The sequence below is a fragment of the Desmodus rotundus genome, chromosome 10 (assembly GCF_022682495.2).
Source record: "Desmodus rotundus isolate HL8 chromosome 10, HLdesRot8A.1, whole genome shotgun sequence".
Lineage (NCBI taxonomy): Eukaryota > Metazoa > Chordata > Mammalia > Chiroptera > Phyllostomidae > Desmodus > Desmodus rotundus.
The window spans coordinates 27,056,156-27,068,675 of NC_071396.1; the positions used below are offsets into that span (position 1 = coordinate 27,056,156).

Genomic DNA, 12,520 nt, shown 5'->3' on the forward strand with positions numbered 1-12,520 from the left:
GTGGAAGGGAAGGTCGCATCTTTCAAAGTAATCCTGGAGTCCCAGGTAGGAGAGTGGATTTTCTGTGTCTCTCCGCCCACATGTCTTCTACGGCACCTTTCTCAGGGCCGTAGAAGCAGTCCTAAAATCAAGATGGACTGAGAGTTCTTATGGCCTTGTCTGTTCTCTTTGGTCAGGTGACGATGGTCAGGTAGCAGTGACATTAACAACAGGTTTCCGTGACTCCAGGTGACCCACAGATGGTGTGACACTGGGTCCCCAGAGTCCACAGGGTGTGAGTGTGGATGGCAGCACCTGCTGAGTTCGAAGTCGGTGGCTGTTAGTTCTCAGTCGGACACGTATTTTACTTCTGTATGCGTATTCTTTTTTTTTTCTTTAAGATTTTATTTATTTTTATAGAGAGGGGAAGGGAGAGAGAGAAACGTCAATGTGTGGTTGCCTCTCACGTGGCCACCACTTGGGACCTCGCCTGCAATCTAGGCATGTGCCCCGACTGGGAATCAAACTGGTGACACTTTGGTTCACAGCCCATGCATAATCCACTGAGCCACACCAGCTCAGCCACATATTCTATATGCATATTCTATACAGAAAGCTAGCACTTGGTTTTAATTCAAATCATAGTTGTTAAAAAGCCAAAATATATTCTACATTTTTATAAATGGAAAGAATTGGGTTTTGTGAGAGAGGAAGCCTGCCGTGTTTTTTACCGAGGGAAATGCCAAGAAGCCCTCCTGAGAACTGGAGATAAGGAGAAAAGGGCTTGGACAGGCACGCAGAGCCCCCAGGCAGTGGGTGTGGCGGGGGTCCTTTCCAGACGATAAACCAAGAGGTGGGTTCAGACGCACGATGAGGCAGCAGTCCCCACACTCGCGTCGAGGTGACCAGAATAGGGAGCGAGGTTCTGGGTGGGGAACAGGAACACAAATGCAATTTACTCATGAGGAACTGAATTGTTTGCAACAAGGCTGTGAACAGGGCAAGGGTGATGGATTGCAAATAGGGGTGCCCAGGGAGCTGAGCGGGCGGAGCCTGGGCCCCTTCCCAGAGTTGGCTGTACCCTGCCCCCCTAGCCGTGCCAGCTGTGCAAGCCGGGCATTGGGGCCGGTTTGTTCCTGCTGCTGAGCAGGAAATGAACTTTCTTTGTTGTCCTTCCCTTTGCATCAGACACTTCTGTCAGGGCCAGCACTCGAGGTCTACCTCATGGAGATATGTGCCATCCTAAGCGAATCCTGTGCAATTCTGGCTTGTATGTCAGTCTCTCTGGGTTAATTCCTGTGAGAGCATCACTTGCGTGTGCCCAGATTGGTGTTTGAGCTGCTGCGCTGGGAGACAGACCAGGGTGAATGTCACTTCTGTGCCTGTCGGCAGAGAGTGGTCGTCTCATCCAGTACCCATTGTCACGGGTCCATTTGATGCAATTGCAACAAAAGACACAGGGGAGATGAACTTGAACATTTCATTTGTTTCAGGGTTTGAATGCATCTCCTACAACATTGCCTCATTTGACAGCAACACTGTACTTGGGTGTATGTTACACAATATACATAATGCGACAGAAGGAAACAGATTGAAAAAGTCACAGTATGTGGAAGTTCAGGGCACCGTCTTAGAGTCATTCCCTCATTCATTCCCGCGCTATTTCCACAGGTCAGCCAGACGTTTGTCTCCGGTCTTGTGAGCAGCCAAACAACCCAAGAACACAACCAGTTACGACTTCCATGGGTTCTAGAAGATAAAGCCTCGCCTGTAGTCTAAGACAAGCAGGTGTCCCTAGTAGTGAGATATGAGAAAAATTTCCCTTACGTTCCCACAAAGCAAGGCACTCGGAGCTTATGGAACATGTCCTCAACAGCTTCCCCATAACAAGTAAGGGGCCCCTGCACCAGAATCACCCGGAGGGTGTACAGTACGGATTTCTGGGCCCTGCTCCTGAGAGCTTCCGAGTCTGCAGCTCTGGGGTCACACCCAGGAATTTTCCTCCCCAGGTAGGGGCCAGGTGATGCCACTGTGGCTGGTGGGGGCACGCAATGTCAGAATCACCGCCCTAGACAGAGACGCAGGGAACTGCTGCTCCCTTCTGTCTCATATGCAGACCTTGGCCTTTGTGGCGTCAAAGCCAGGGATTAACTGACTGACTGTTTCTCTGGCTTGTCCACAGTACTCACAGCTAGGAGTCCAAGGGGAGGGCCAGGGGCTGTGGGTGGCGTGGGGTGCGGAACGACACAGGTGGTCACAGTGGCATCTGTCCTATGCGGTTGGTGTTTGACAGGGATGTTCTTTTTATCTCCAAGGACAGAGAGACATGTGTAACTAAAAATTGCACTTTCCCCCCCTTTTTGCCCTTACTCCCTCCTCCACCAAAAATAACGGACTCAGAATTGGATGGGAGCCCATCAGCCACCCCGAGAACATGAGTGTTACACACCTTGGATGGAAGGCCACTTAGAAGCAAGAAGGTAAAGTTCAGGGGCCTCAACCGGCTTCACAGGCCATGTGGGAGGAAGCTGTTTTTGGGGAGCCCTGTCCACCTGTGTCGTTTGGGTGAGTTACTGAAGCGGCTGCCTCCGGGCCCAAACCCAGCTCCAGGCACCTGCAGCCTCCGCCACCTCTCCTCCTACACATGGCCCCTTGGCACACTGCAGAGAGCAGAGAGCTGATCCGTGTTTCAGACACGTGGCCTGACCTAGCTCTGTACATACGTGATTCACCAGCTTGGCGTCTTAAATGTGTGAAATCCCAAGTATGTGTTAACAATGTAAAACTCCGGGAAGGTGGAGGATTGAGGCGCAGCACGCAGTAAATGCAGGAAGTTCGTGGTTGTCATGGCAACGGTGGGAAACGTGTGTGTGTGTGTGTGTGCTCTTTGCCCACACACCTGCCTCAGTGACGGTCCCCATCTTTCCCCAAGTCACACAAACCGGAGATGAAGTTGCATCCTGACACAGCCTCCGCTCCACTGGCTGACCCCCCAAGTATGCGCGCTTGCACGCACAGCTGTAACAGAGGCCTCTCTGTTCGGGCTTTCCAGTAGCCCCGTCCGTCTGCTGCTCAGCCCTGCTTCGGCCAGCTCCTTTCATCCCCGCAGCCCTCCCTTGGCAGCCAGAACCTGTGCATTCATTTAACATGTGGTGATTATTTTTCACAGCACACGTGTAGTCGTCAACGACTACTAAACATGTCAGTAGAACCTCAATAAAATAATCCGGGAGGGGAACTGCAGGCCTCGCCGAGACACCATTCCCCCGACCAGCGTGGCAGACACAAAGACACTGTCAGTTTAGGGGGAGCAGGTGGCCTTGCGTGCTGGTGGCCGCATGAATCCGGAGCTCTCCCTGGCCACACCGGTCGCCCCAGCGGCTGGGCGGTTCCTATCAAAGTTATACATCCGCCTATTTTGGGCCCAATGTTAGAAATGTATCCTGGAGGGCGAATATAGGGGAAGGTTATTTATTGCACCGTGGTTGGTAACAGCAAATGGTTGGAAATACCCTAAAGGTCATTGAGAGGGGACAGGTCATTATGGACAAGGGGACATTCATGTAATGGAATCAGTACAGCCGTGAGAGACACCGAAATTCTCCATGGGCAGACGTAGAACGTTTTTTAAGATAAGTGGTTACATGAGAAAGGGAAGTAGCCCGCTGGTGTGCGAGCCAACGTGCATTTGCTTGTGTGTGTGTAAAGTCCTCCTGGGTGGGCACACGGGAAACAGGTAAGTTAAGCTGCGGCAAGGGAGTCGAGTGTCTGTGGGGACTTTTCTCTCTGTCCCCTGTTGTCCCTTTAGAATTTCAAACCATGTTCCCATGTTACCCACTCAAAAAGCAACTACGTAAAAAGTGATCAGATGTATTAGTTGGCACCCACAACAGGCCTGGTGCTTAGGTGCTCTTTAGTGCTCGTTGAATGAGTGAAATGTGCATCCCCTGAGGCATGCGCTCTGTGTTCGTTCCCTGTGACTGTGTGACAAAGCACCCTCAACTCGGCGGCTGAAAACCACCACCAGTGAGTGTCCCCTGGTTTCTGTGGACCAGGGCCCCGGCATGGCTTAGCTGGGTGTCCTCAGTCACTCCCGTGGTGTTGTAGTTCAGCTGCACTCTGGAGGTGCGGTTACCTGGAGGCTCAGTGAGCCTGGGCAATCTCCTTGCAGGTTCACACACATGGATTTGGCAGTGGCCTCACCTGGGTTCCTCAGCACATGGCACCCCTGCAGGCTGGCTGAGAGTGTCCCCCCAGCAGGTCCGTCGGTGGGCCGAGAGGGAAGGAGAACGAGAGAGAGCATGCACCAGGGAAGCAAGTCCTTTCTTGTAACCCAGTCTCAGCAGTGACGTCCCTGCACTGCTGCCGCTCATCAGACATCTGTCGGTGAGTCCAGCCACACTCACAGGGAGGGGTCACATGGGGCGTGGACCAGGGGGCATCGAGAGCCCACCCCACCCTGTGCGTTCCAGTGGCTTGACTGGTTCCTCAGTAGGATGGAGTCTTTTAGGAGGCCCAGCCGGCCAGCTACCCGTTCCTCCCCACCCCTCCAGCCTCCTCTACGCAAGCCTTTCTTCAGTTCCTCACATGTGCCTGCTCCGAGGCTTCAGCACATGCTGTTCCACTGCCTGGAACACCGGCCCAAATGTCAGGGAAGAGGATCCCCCCACCCCACCCCTGTGAGCTTTCACAGCACCGTGTGCTGCCCTTCCTTGCATTTAACTGCTGACATCCCTCTGTCCGTGTGAAGGTTGCATTCATGCCTGTCTGTCCCGGGAAGCTCTGAGAGGGAGGGGTGCGGGTGTGTGTTCACTCTCTTGACTCCCTCCAGTCTGCCACTGCCTCCCACTGGGCAAACCTAGTCAGCTCCCTGGGCTCAGAGCAGGACAGACAGACAGGAGGTGGGGGGCGGGGGCAGGGTCTGGGCGAGTAGGCAGCCCAAGCCAGCCGACACTGCTTCAGCCTCCTGTCCTTTGTCTGGAGGTGAAGGCGTCTCATCAGCCTCATATTATTGTAGGGTCAGGTCAGCTTGGTCACATTCTCATCTGGTTCCTAAAATGCTAACCAGTTTCGTTTGCGTGAGGAAGTGAGGGAAAAGGAGGACAAGAAAGCAGCACGCCAGCTGCCAGGGACTCTTGTTCCGCTCCGGTCTGGACCCACATCTGGGCTGTCTCTCAGCCTCATCTGGCACAGCAGCTGTGCCCGGAGTCATTACCAGATTAAGTTTATGACGATCTGCTGTCAGTTGCCAAGATTCACATGTACTAAGAGGCAGCGCACACAGGCCTGTGACAGGCGTCCCACCGACCCCTTCCCAGTCTCCGGCGGTGACAGGGAGCTCTGCTGTTTTCTTGTCTACTACCTTCATCCCTTCCTCCCTCAGCAGCCCTCACCCCGTCGGTCACCAAGGGGCCGCCTGTGTCTATTCCAGTGACACATTTTGGAACGGGGAATCCCTGTAGGGCGGCAGGTCGCAGTTGCGGGAGGCCCACTGTGATTCAGACCAGGGCCCCATCCGCACTCCCCTGACGACAGTCAGCCCTTCGGTCGAGCACGGCAGCGTCCACTCTTTGTCAAAATTTTCTCAACCCTTCCACAGCATTAACGTGACTTCACAGCTGATGCCTGGAAGTTTCCACGAGGTCTTGGCCTTCCCCCTGTCCCAGTTCACACGTGACCCCTAGCAAATGACCAGCGGCCCCACTGGGGAAGCATTGGGGGCAGATTCGCACCACATGCTTGTGGCAATGCTGTAGCGTCTTCCTTGGGACACTCTGCCTCCCCTTTCATCAGGGGACCCTGGGACCAGGACCTGGCTTCAGTCCAGAAATTTGGCCGCCATTCATTTCATTCTTCAAGGTCCATTAGCCACTGCCCAAGGCCACCACTGTCCTACTGTGACGACAAGTAACCCTCGTCCCCTTGTCTGTGGCAGTTCAGTGCCGCCACTCGGGTGGCGTCTGCCATCATAGAACTGTGCCATCCCCAAGGGCCCCAGGGACCACCGCTTTCTCCCACTGTCGGACCTGGCCTGCAGAGGAGCGCGAGCGAGCACACCATCCTCAAGCAGCAGAAAGAAGGCTCCTTAGACACAGCCCAGCAGGCTGGTTCCGCAAGCCGGGAACAGACTGCAGTTCCCACAGACTCAGGCTTCGGGACTTCCAACTTTATCTGAGTCTGTTCAGACGTCCTCACACTTCAAACTTCAGGGTCTTACTCCTCTCCAAGCCGCATGCAGCGGGGTGCTGGGCAAGCCTTCGAGTTCCACTGACGCTGTCCTTCTATACCTTGAAATGTTTCTTAGATATCTTCCATGCGTTCGTGTGATCAGTCAGCCAATCTTGACTGGGCACCCTCTGGGCCACGTACTGAGCTGTGAGCTAAGCATGTGCTGGGCGCCGTGTCAAAGCCTGTATTGGGGCGGCAGGGGGTGGGGAGGGGAAGAGGGGGAGAGAGAGAGAGAGAGAGAAAGGGAGAACAGTGAATCAGATGCTCATGCAGACAAAGAATTGCAAACCCCATGAAGAGTCAAGAAGGAAAATCCTAGAATAGCATTTCTGAGCAGCCCTGTGGGGTCAGGAGTGGGGGGGTGGGGGTGGCGGGGGAGGCTTTTCTGGGGAGGGGAAGGGCAGGAAAGGGGAGGTAGCTGAGAAGTTGGAGCCCTTGTCAGCAGCCGGTTGGGGGTGGGGGGCACGAGCCTGCGTCCCCACAAAGGCTGGGCTTTGTGCCGGGAGCTTCTCTGAGAAAAAACAAAAAATAAAAAAACAACCCAAACAAAAAAAGAGTCCAGCCAGAGAGAAAGCAACCCTGCTGCAAAGACACAATGCCTTAGCGTCCCTTCTCTAGAAACTGTAAGGCGGCTTCCCGGAGCCTCTGCCTTCTGTGTGAAGTGTTCTAGGAATGTTTCCAAGACAGCCAGGCAGGCCCAGGACAGGAGCCAGGAGCCAGCGCTGTGACTGGAAGGGGTGGGTGGGCGGTGGGGGAGAGTTAGGGGGGAGGGAACCAGTCAAGACAGCCTCAGGGGCAGCAGGGTGGGCTCCATGCAGAAGGATCCAGAATGGCTTCCCTGCAGCCCTTCTCACCAGGGCCTCATCTGTCAGCCTCCTTGTCCCTAATGTCCGTGTCAGGGTTGGTCTTGTCACTCAGCACTGCCATTCACCAGGGCTCACCCAGCAGAGCAGGAGCTCGGGGATGCTACTGAGGAGGAGCCTTGAAGCAGCCCCCACCCAGCTGGTGCTGGGCCAGCATTTGCACTTGGACGTTGGACGGTCAGCTCTAGGCTTGGGGCTGGGGTGGAGGGGCAGGGCTTGGGCGTCACCAGGAAAACTCAAAGGTGCCGCTTTGTGATCAGGGTGGCCGGGCAAGACGCCTGGGTGGGCTGCGAGGAAGACCCTGCCTCCGCCAGGACGGACCCAGAAGCTGGGGTCGCAGCCCTGCTGCTCTCGGGCTCTGTTCTCTTGTATCATAGAACCGTGCCAGTGCCTCTTTCCCTTTATTCGAAGTCATTCCCTGCTTGTACTTGTGATGAACTTTTATGTACTTACAAGATTTTTTTGTGTAAATAAATGGGATTGGAAGATACCACGGCAGGGCTGCTCGGACTCGGCCCTGCTGACAGCTTGGCTTGGCCAGATCATTCGGCGTGTGGGAACTGGCCTGTCCTGTGCATCGTAGAATGTTTAGCAGCGTCCCTGGTCTATAGCCACTAGATGCCTCGAGCATCGGCCCCATCCGTGACAACCAAAAATGGCTCCAGATGTTGCCAGAATGGCCTGGGTCAGGCCCCGAGTTCTGAGGTGGGGAACGTGGTTAATCTGGTATAAACCCAGTTCAGCAGGACCTGAGAAAGGGGAGGGGGCTCTGAGCGGGGGGGCAGGTCATTCAGCTCTGGGGCCTGCTCCTGGAAAAGCCATTGCGAGTCCAGACAGTGTCGAAGGTCACTGCAGAGCCCAGCGCCACTTGTTGCAAAGTGCTCCCTGTGTCACCCCCTCCCCCACTGCCACCCCCCCATGACACTGTGACTCAGGCCCAGTGAGGTCAGTGCCCCCCAACAACACTCAGTGCAGCTTCAGAAGGCATCTCCCCAAAAACCTCCCCGAGCCTCTGCCTCCACAAGCTTCATGTATTCAATCCTCTTTGTTTTGTTTTCAGTTGAGTTCCTTCTTAAACGCACTTCCAAGGTTCCGGAGGTGACCAGGTGAGACTGTTTCTGGAATTGAAAGAGGCCCCATGACAATAAATGCTGCCGCTCTTTCTGGAATCTTGTGGCTGTGTTTATCCCTGTCCTTACTGGTGCTCGTGACAAGAAATTGTGGTTCTCACTATCCTCCTGCCCCCTGGCTCGTAAGGTTACCGGGGGGGGGGGGGGGGGGGGCAGGAACTCAACTCAGGCAGACTTAAAAATTGATCTGTGGCCCTGGCTGGGTGGCTCAGTTGGTTGGAGCATCGTGCCAGTTTGCCAAAGTTGTAGGTTTAATCCCCAGTCAGGGCACATACAAGAGATGACCAATGAATGCATAGATAAGTGGAATAACAAATCAGTCTCTCTCAAATCAATTTTTTAAAAAAACCCAAAAACCAACAACCGCCTAGCTGCAGGGAAATCAGGCACGGCTGGATCCAGGGCCTCCATCCTCATCCCTGCTTTCCTGTGGTTTAGCCCCGCTCTCCAGTAGGCCCCCCTTCACTGGGGGCTCTAGCAGCCCTAGACTTGCCCTTACTGCTTCCAGTCTCAATGGAAAGTATGTCCCCTTCAAAGTACTTCAGTCCAAAAACATAAATGGTATTTACGTTTCAGGAAGGAACTTTGCTTCCACGGCATCAAAGGCATTTCCACACCGCATGTCTGTACCCTCTGACGGAAAGCCCTGGGCTGTGGAAAGACTTTAAGAGTGAGCTGGAGCTGGTTAGTGAGTTTCCCCAAGTTCTTACATCCTGAAGGTAAGACAATCAGAGACCACCATGCGGGGGTGTCTCACACCACATTTCTTCCCGTGCGTCCTGCACCTTGGGCATTTTGGAGGTTGACTTCCTCACTTGTACCCAAAGCCTTGCCCTGGCTGGTGCCTTGCTGGGACCAGAATCAGACAGAGCGCCAGGCCTGTGGGTCAGGGCACTTCTAACTACACAGGATGGAGGGGTAGGGAAGGGTTCCCGTGCTTGGAATGAACAAGATCAGTGAGCGGTGAGACCCCTCGAGGCTTGTGCCCAGCAGCAGCTTTACTGGAGGGCAGCCGTTCTGCCCTCCCCCGGGAGAGCACATGCCTTTGCCCATCAAACCCACTTACATGCTCAACCTAGGAAGGAAAGAAAATTAATATTCTGCCGGTCAGGAGTCTTATAAGGGAAAGTCTCCTGGCCTATAAGGCAGACCATTAATCTTCTTCCGTCTATAAGGAAGGCATGCATTATTTTTTCAAACTAACTTACCGTGAGTGCTGAGGAATTGATAAGTTTTTGGCTTCCCTGGACGTGCGCCTTGCAGGAAGTCTGGCCTGGAGCTCCTCTGGGCTTCAGAGTATTGGCACCATGCCCGCAATTCACAAGTGTGGCCACCAGGGGGCGGTAGGCAGCACAGACAAGTGGTTCCTCCCACCCGGCGGTGACAGAGGTGTCCCCTGTGGTCCCACAGAGGGTCTATATTTTTTTCCCCTGTGGACAGAGAGCCAAGACTTCGGAGGTCTGTTACTCCCCAAAGAGTTGAGAACCACGGAGTTGAGAGTTGTGAATGATCATGTAAAATGTTTTCTTGAGCATAGAAGATATTACGTATTTCAAACTGCGACTGCATGAAGCAGGTGTGTGCTCACTCCTTTGTGTTTTCACACCCACGTTGGCCCACGACTCACGCCTGCTCCTCGTTCTCTCACTAACAACACGTCTCCGAGAACGTTCCCCGTGCATCCCACAGTCCCTTGCTTCCTCCTTTTATGACAGCACACTAGTTTGGTTGTATCCCTGCATTTTTAATATCGCAGTTTCTTACTACGAATAAGGAGGGACGTCTTTTCAGATGTTGAAAAGTTGTTTGTATTTCCTGTGAGCTGTCTGCTCCCGACCTCGGCTGGTTTTCCCCCACCGTTGTTGTTTTTCTCCTCGATTTCTAGATGCTATCGATATACGAGGGAAATTAACTCATGGTGATGTGAGTTGCAGATATTTCGCTCCTGGTTTGTTGTTGATTTTGCTTATGGCCATGGTTGCCATGGAATTTTTCTGAAGTCACATTTGGCAATCTTTAAAAAAATTTTTTTAAAGTATTTTATTTATTTCTAGAGAGAGGGAAAGCGGAGGAGAAAGAGAGGGAGAGAAACATCAATGTGTGGTTGCTTCTCGCACACCCCCCTACTGGGGACCTGGCCCACAACCCAGGCGTGTGCCCTGACTGGGAATTGAACTAGCAACCTTTTGGTTTGAAGGCTGGCACTCAATCCGCGGAGCCACACCAGCCCAGGCTAAAAAAATTTTTTTAATCCTCACCTGAGGATATGCTTATTGATTTTAGAGAAGAATGGGGGGAGAGAGGGGGAAAAAGAGAGAGAAACATCTATCGGTTGCCTCTTGTACGTACACACCCTGGCTGGGATCGAACTTGTAACCTAGGCATGTGCCCTGACCAGGAATCGAACCCGCCAGCTCTGGTGCACGGGACAACATTCCAACCAACTGAGCTGCCCTGCCAGAGCTGGCAGTCTTTTACGTTGCAGCTTTCAGTTTTGTGGAATACGGAGAAAGCCTTGTGCCACTCTGAAATTCTTTAAAAGTTCGCAGAATAGTGATAGTTTGAGCCCACCAGATTTAGGAGGCCTGAGTGCAGCCAGGCGGGCCCATGCCTGGGACCCTGTGGCCTGGGGACATCAGCCACAGTTGATCCTGGGTGTGGGATGGGGGCCCAGAGCTGCCAGTGGGAAGAGCTCTTGAGAGGCCATTGAAGGGAAGCGCACAGAACTGGCAGCTCACCCACATCCACAGACACACAGATCCCCTTCAGGGTTTGACCATGCTGGAGTGAGGCGGGAAGACGAGAGCATCTGGACCCCGTACTTAATGTGGAAGGCCATGGAGTCACTTCTTTTACATTGTTGCTCTCTGGCCATTGGCCTTTGGAGAAAAGCTTGGGCCAGAGAAGATGAGATGAAGCTGAACGTGTTGTGGGTGGGTGACGCCTCAGGGCCGAGGTGGGAGCCGGTGGGGAACCTGCCCCTGGCCGGCCTCTGGGCTCTGTCTGTGCTGTCTCTGTTTGGCATTTGGGTTGCAAAGCTGCCCCACCAGGACCAGCCCGCCAACTGGAGGGTCTGGGCCTCTGGATCAGTGTGAGTGGTTTTTGTTTTGTTTTGTGTTTTTGGATGGGGGTGTGAAGGGGTTGAGGAGGGGGAAGGATCCCAAGAGCCCAAGGCCACAAGAAGTGCTCACCAAGTCCACCACAGTCTGGCTTAGGATGCAGCTGTTCCAGCCACCTGCAGCCCCCATGGCCTCCAGGCCTCAGCTCTGCCCTTCTGCTGCAGGAGGGGGGCTCCCCTCACCCCACCCGGCCTCCCTTTCTTTTTGTGGCACTCTCCCCACCCCCACAGCTACACCCCAATCCAGAGAACAGAAGGCAAAGGGTCAGGACTTGGGGGAGGAGGCACCTGAGCCCCACTCTGGGCAGACAGGGCCCCCTGGGCAATGCACTTCTCCAGGGAGCACCCACCGGTGACCACGTCGGCAGGCCATGGGGCTGAAGGAAAGGGCAAGAGTAGTCAAAGGTGACAACAGCGTATGTCTCCAGCATGGCCTTCGAGGGCTTCCAGGGGTGTTGTTTGCACTGTGTGCGCTGGATCACCAGCTCTCCCTGGGTGTGTGTGAGTCTCTGGAAGAGGACGTGGTTAGCACCCTCTCCATGCAGGACGGGAGGGACAGAAAGGCCTGAGGTGAGGCCCTGCGGTAGGGGAGGCCAGCAGCGAGGGCCTAGGCAGCACAGGGTACCAGTAACGGTAATGGGTGGTACGGGAGACGGGGAGAGAAGACCCGGAATGCAGCGGGAGACCGGAATACTACGGGGTGGGGGGGCCTCTCCTCGCAGATGGGGCTTTCTGAAGCTGCAATCCCCGAGGGCTTCTCGTTGGAACCCCCACTTAGTCTCAGCACGGAGCAGAGCCTAGCAGGGCGCGGTCGCCACGGCCCCTTCCCGCCGCACGCGCTCCCGAGCCGCCAGGGGGCAGCGCAGCGCGCGGGGCTGAGTGCGGGCACAGTGGATCCTCGCTGTCGCCCGCTCTACGCGCCGGAGGACCAGAACCTCAGGCTCCGGATCCAGCAGGTCCGGAGCGCGCCCGGGAATCTGTGTGCTCCCCAGGCTCGGGACGGTTGGGCTCCGCAGCTTCCAGAGCCTAGGCTGGCCCGGGTCCCCGCGATCAGCCCCGCAGGACCCGGCCCCAGGTGCGCCCTCCCCCCCTCCCCGTGCGACCGATTGTCCCGGCGCCGGGCTCGGGGGGAGGGGGCTGGGTACGACCGCATCTTTGTCCTCCGTTTCTTTCCTCCGCGCGGGTGGTCCTCCAGCGTTTTC

General features: G+C 54.9%; 1 protein-coding gene across 11 annotated transcripts in view; it reads left to right on the top strand.

The window, feature by feature from the left end:
- Nucleotides 1-1,720: 1,720 nt before the first annotated feature.
- Nucleotides 1,721-12,520, top strand: part of APBA2 (amyloid beta precursor protein binding family A member 2) — a 79,231-nt gene continuing 68,431 nt past the window's right edge. For 7 of the 11 annotated variants that reach the window (XM_053912777.2, XM_053912780.2, XM_053912776.2 and 4 more), the window contains exon 1: nt 12,204-12,393. The gene's annotated coding sequence lies outside the window, so the exon portion shown is untranslated. Of the gene's footprint in view, nt 1,989-2,379; nt 2,460-4,150; nt 4,366-8,130; nt 8,177-8,776; nt 8,920-12,203; nt 12,394-12,520 lie in introns of those variants that run through there. The other 4 variants (XM_071219447.1, XM_053912779.1, XM_053912788.2 and 1 more) reach the window with 4 other exon arrangements.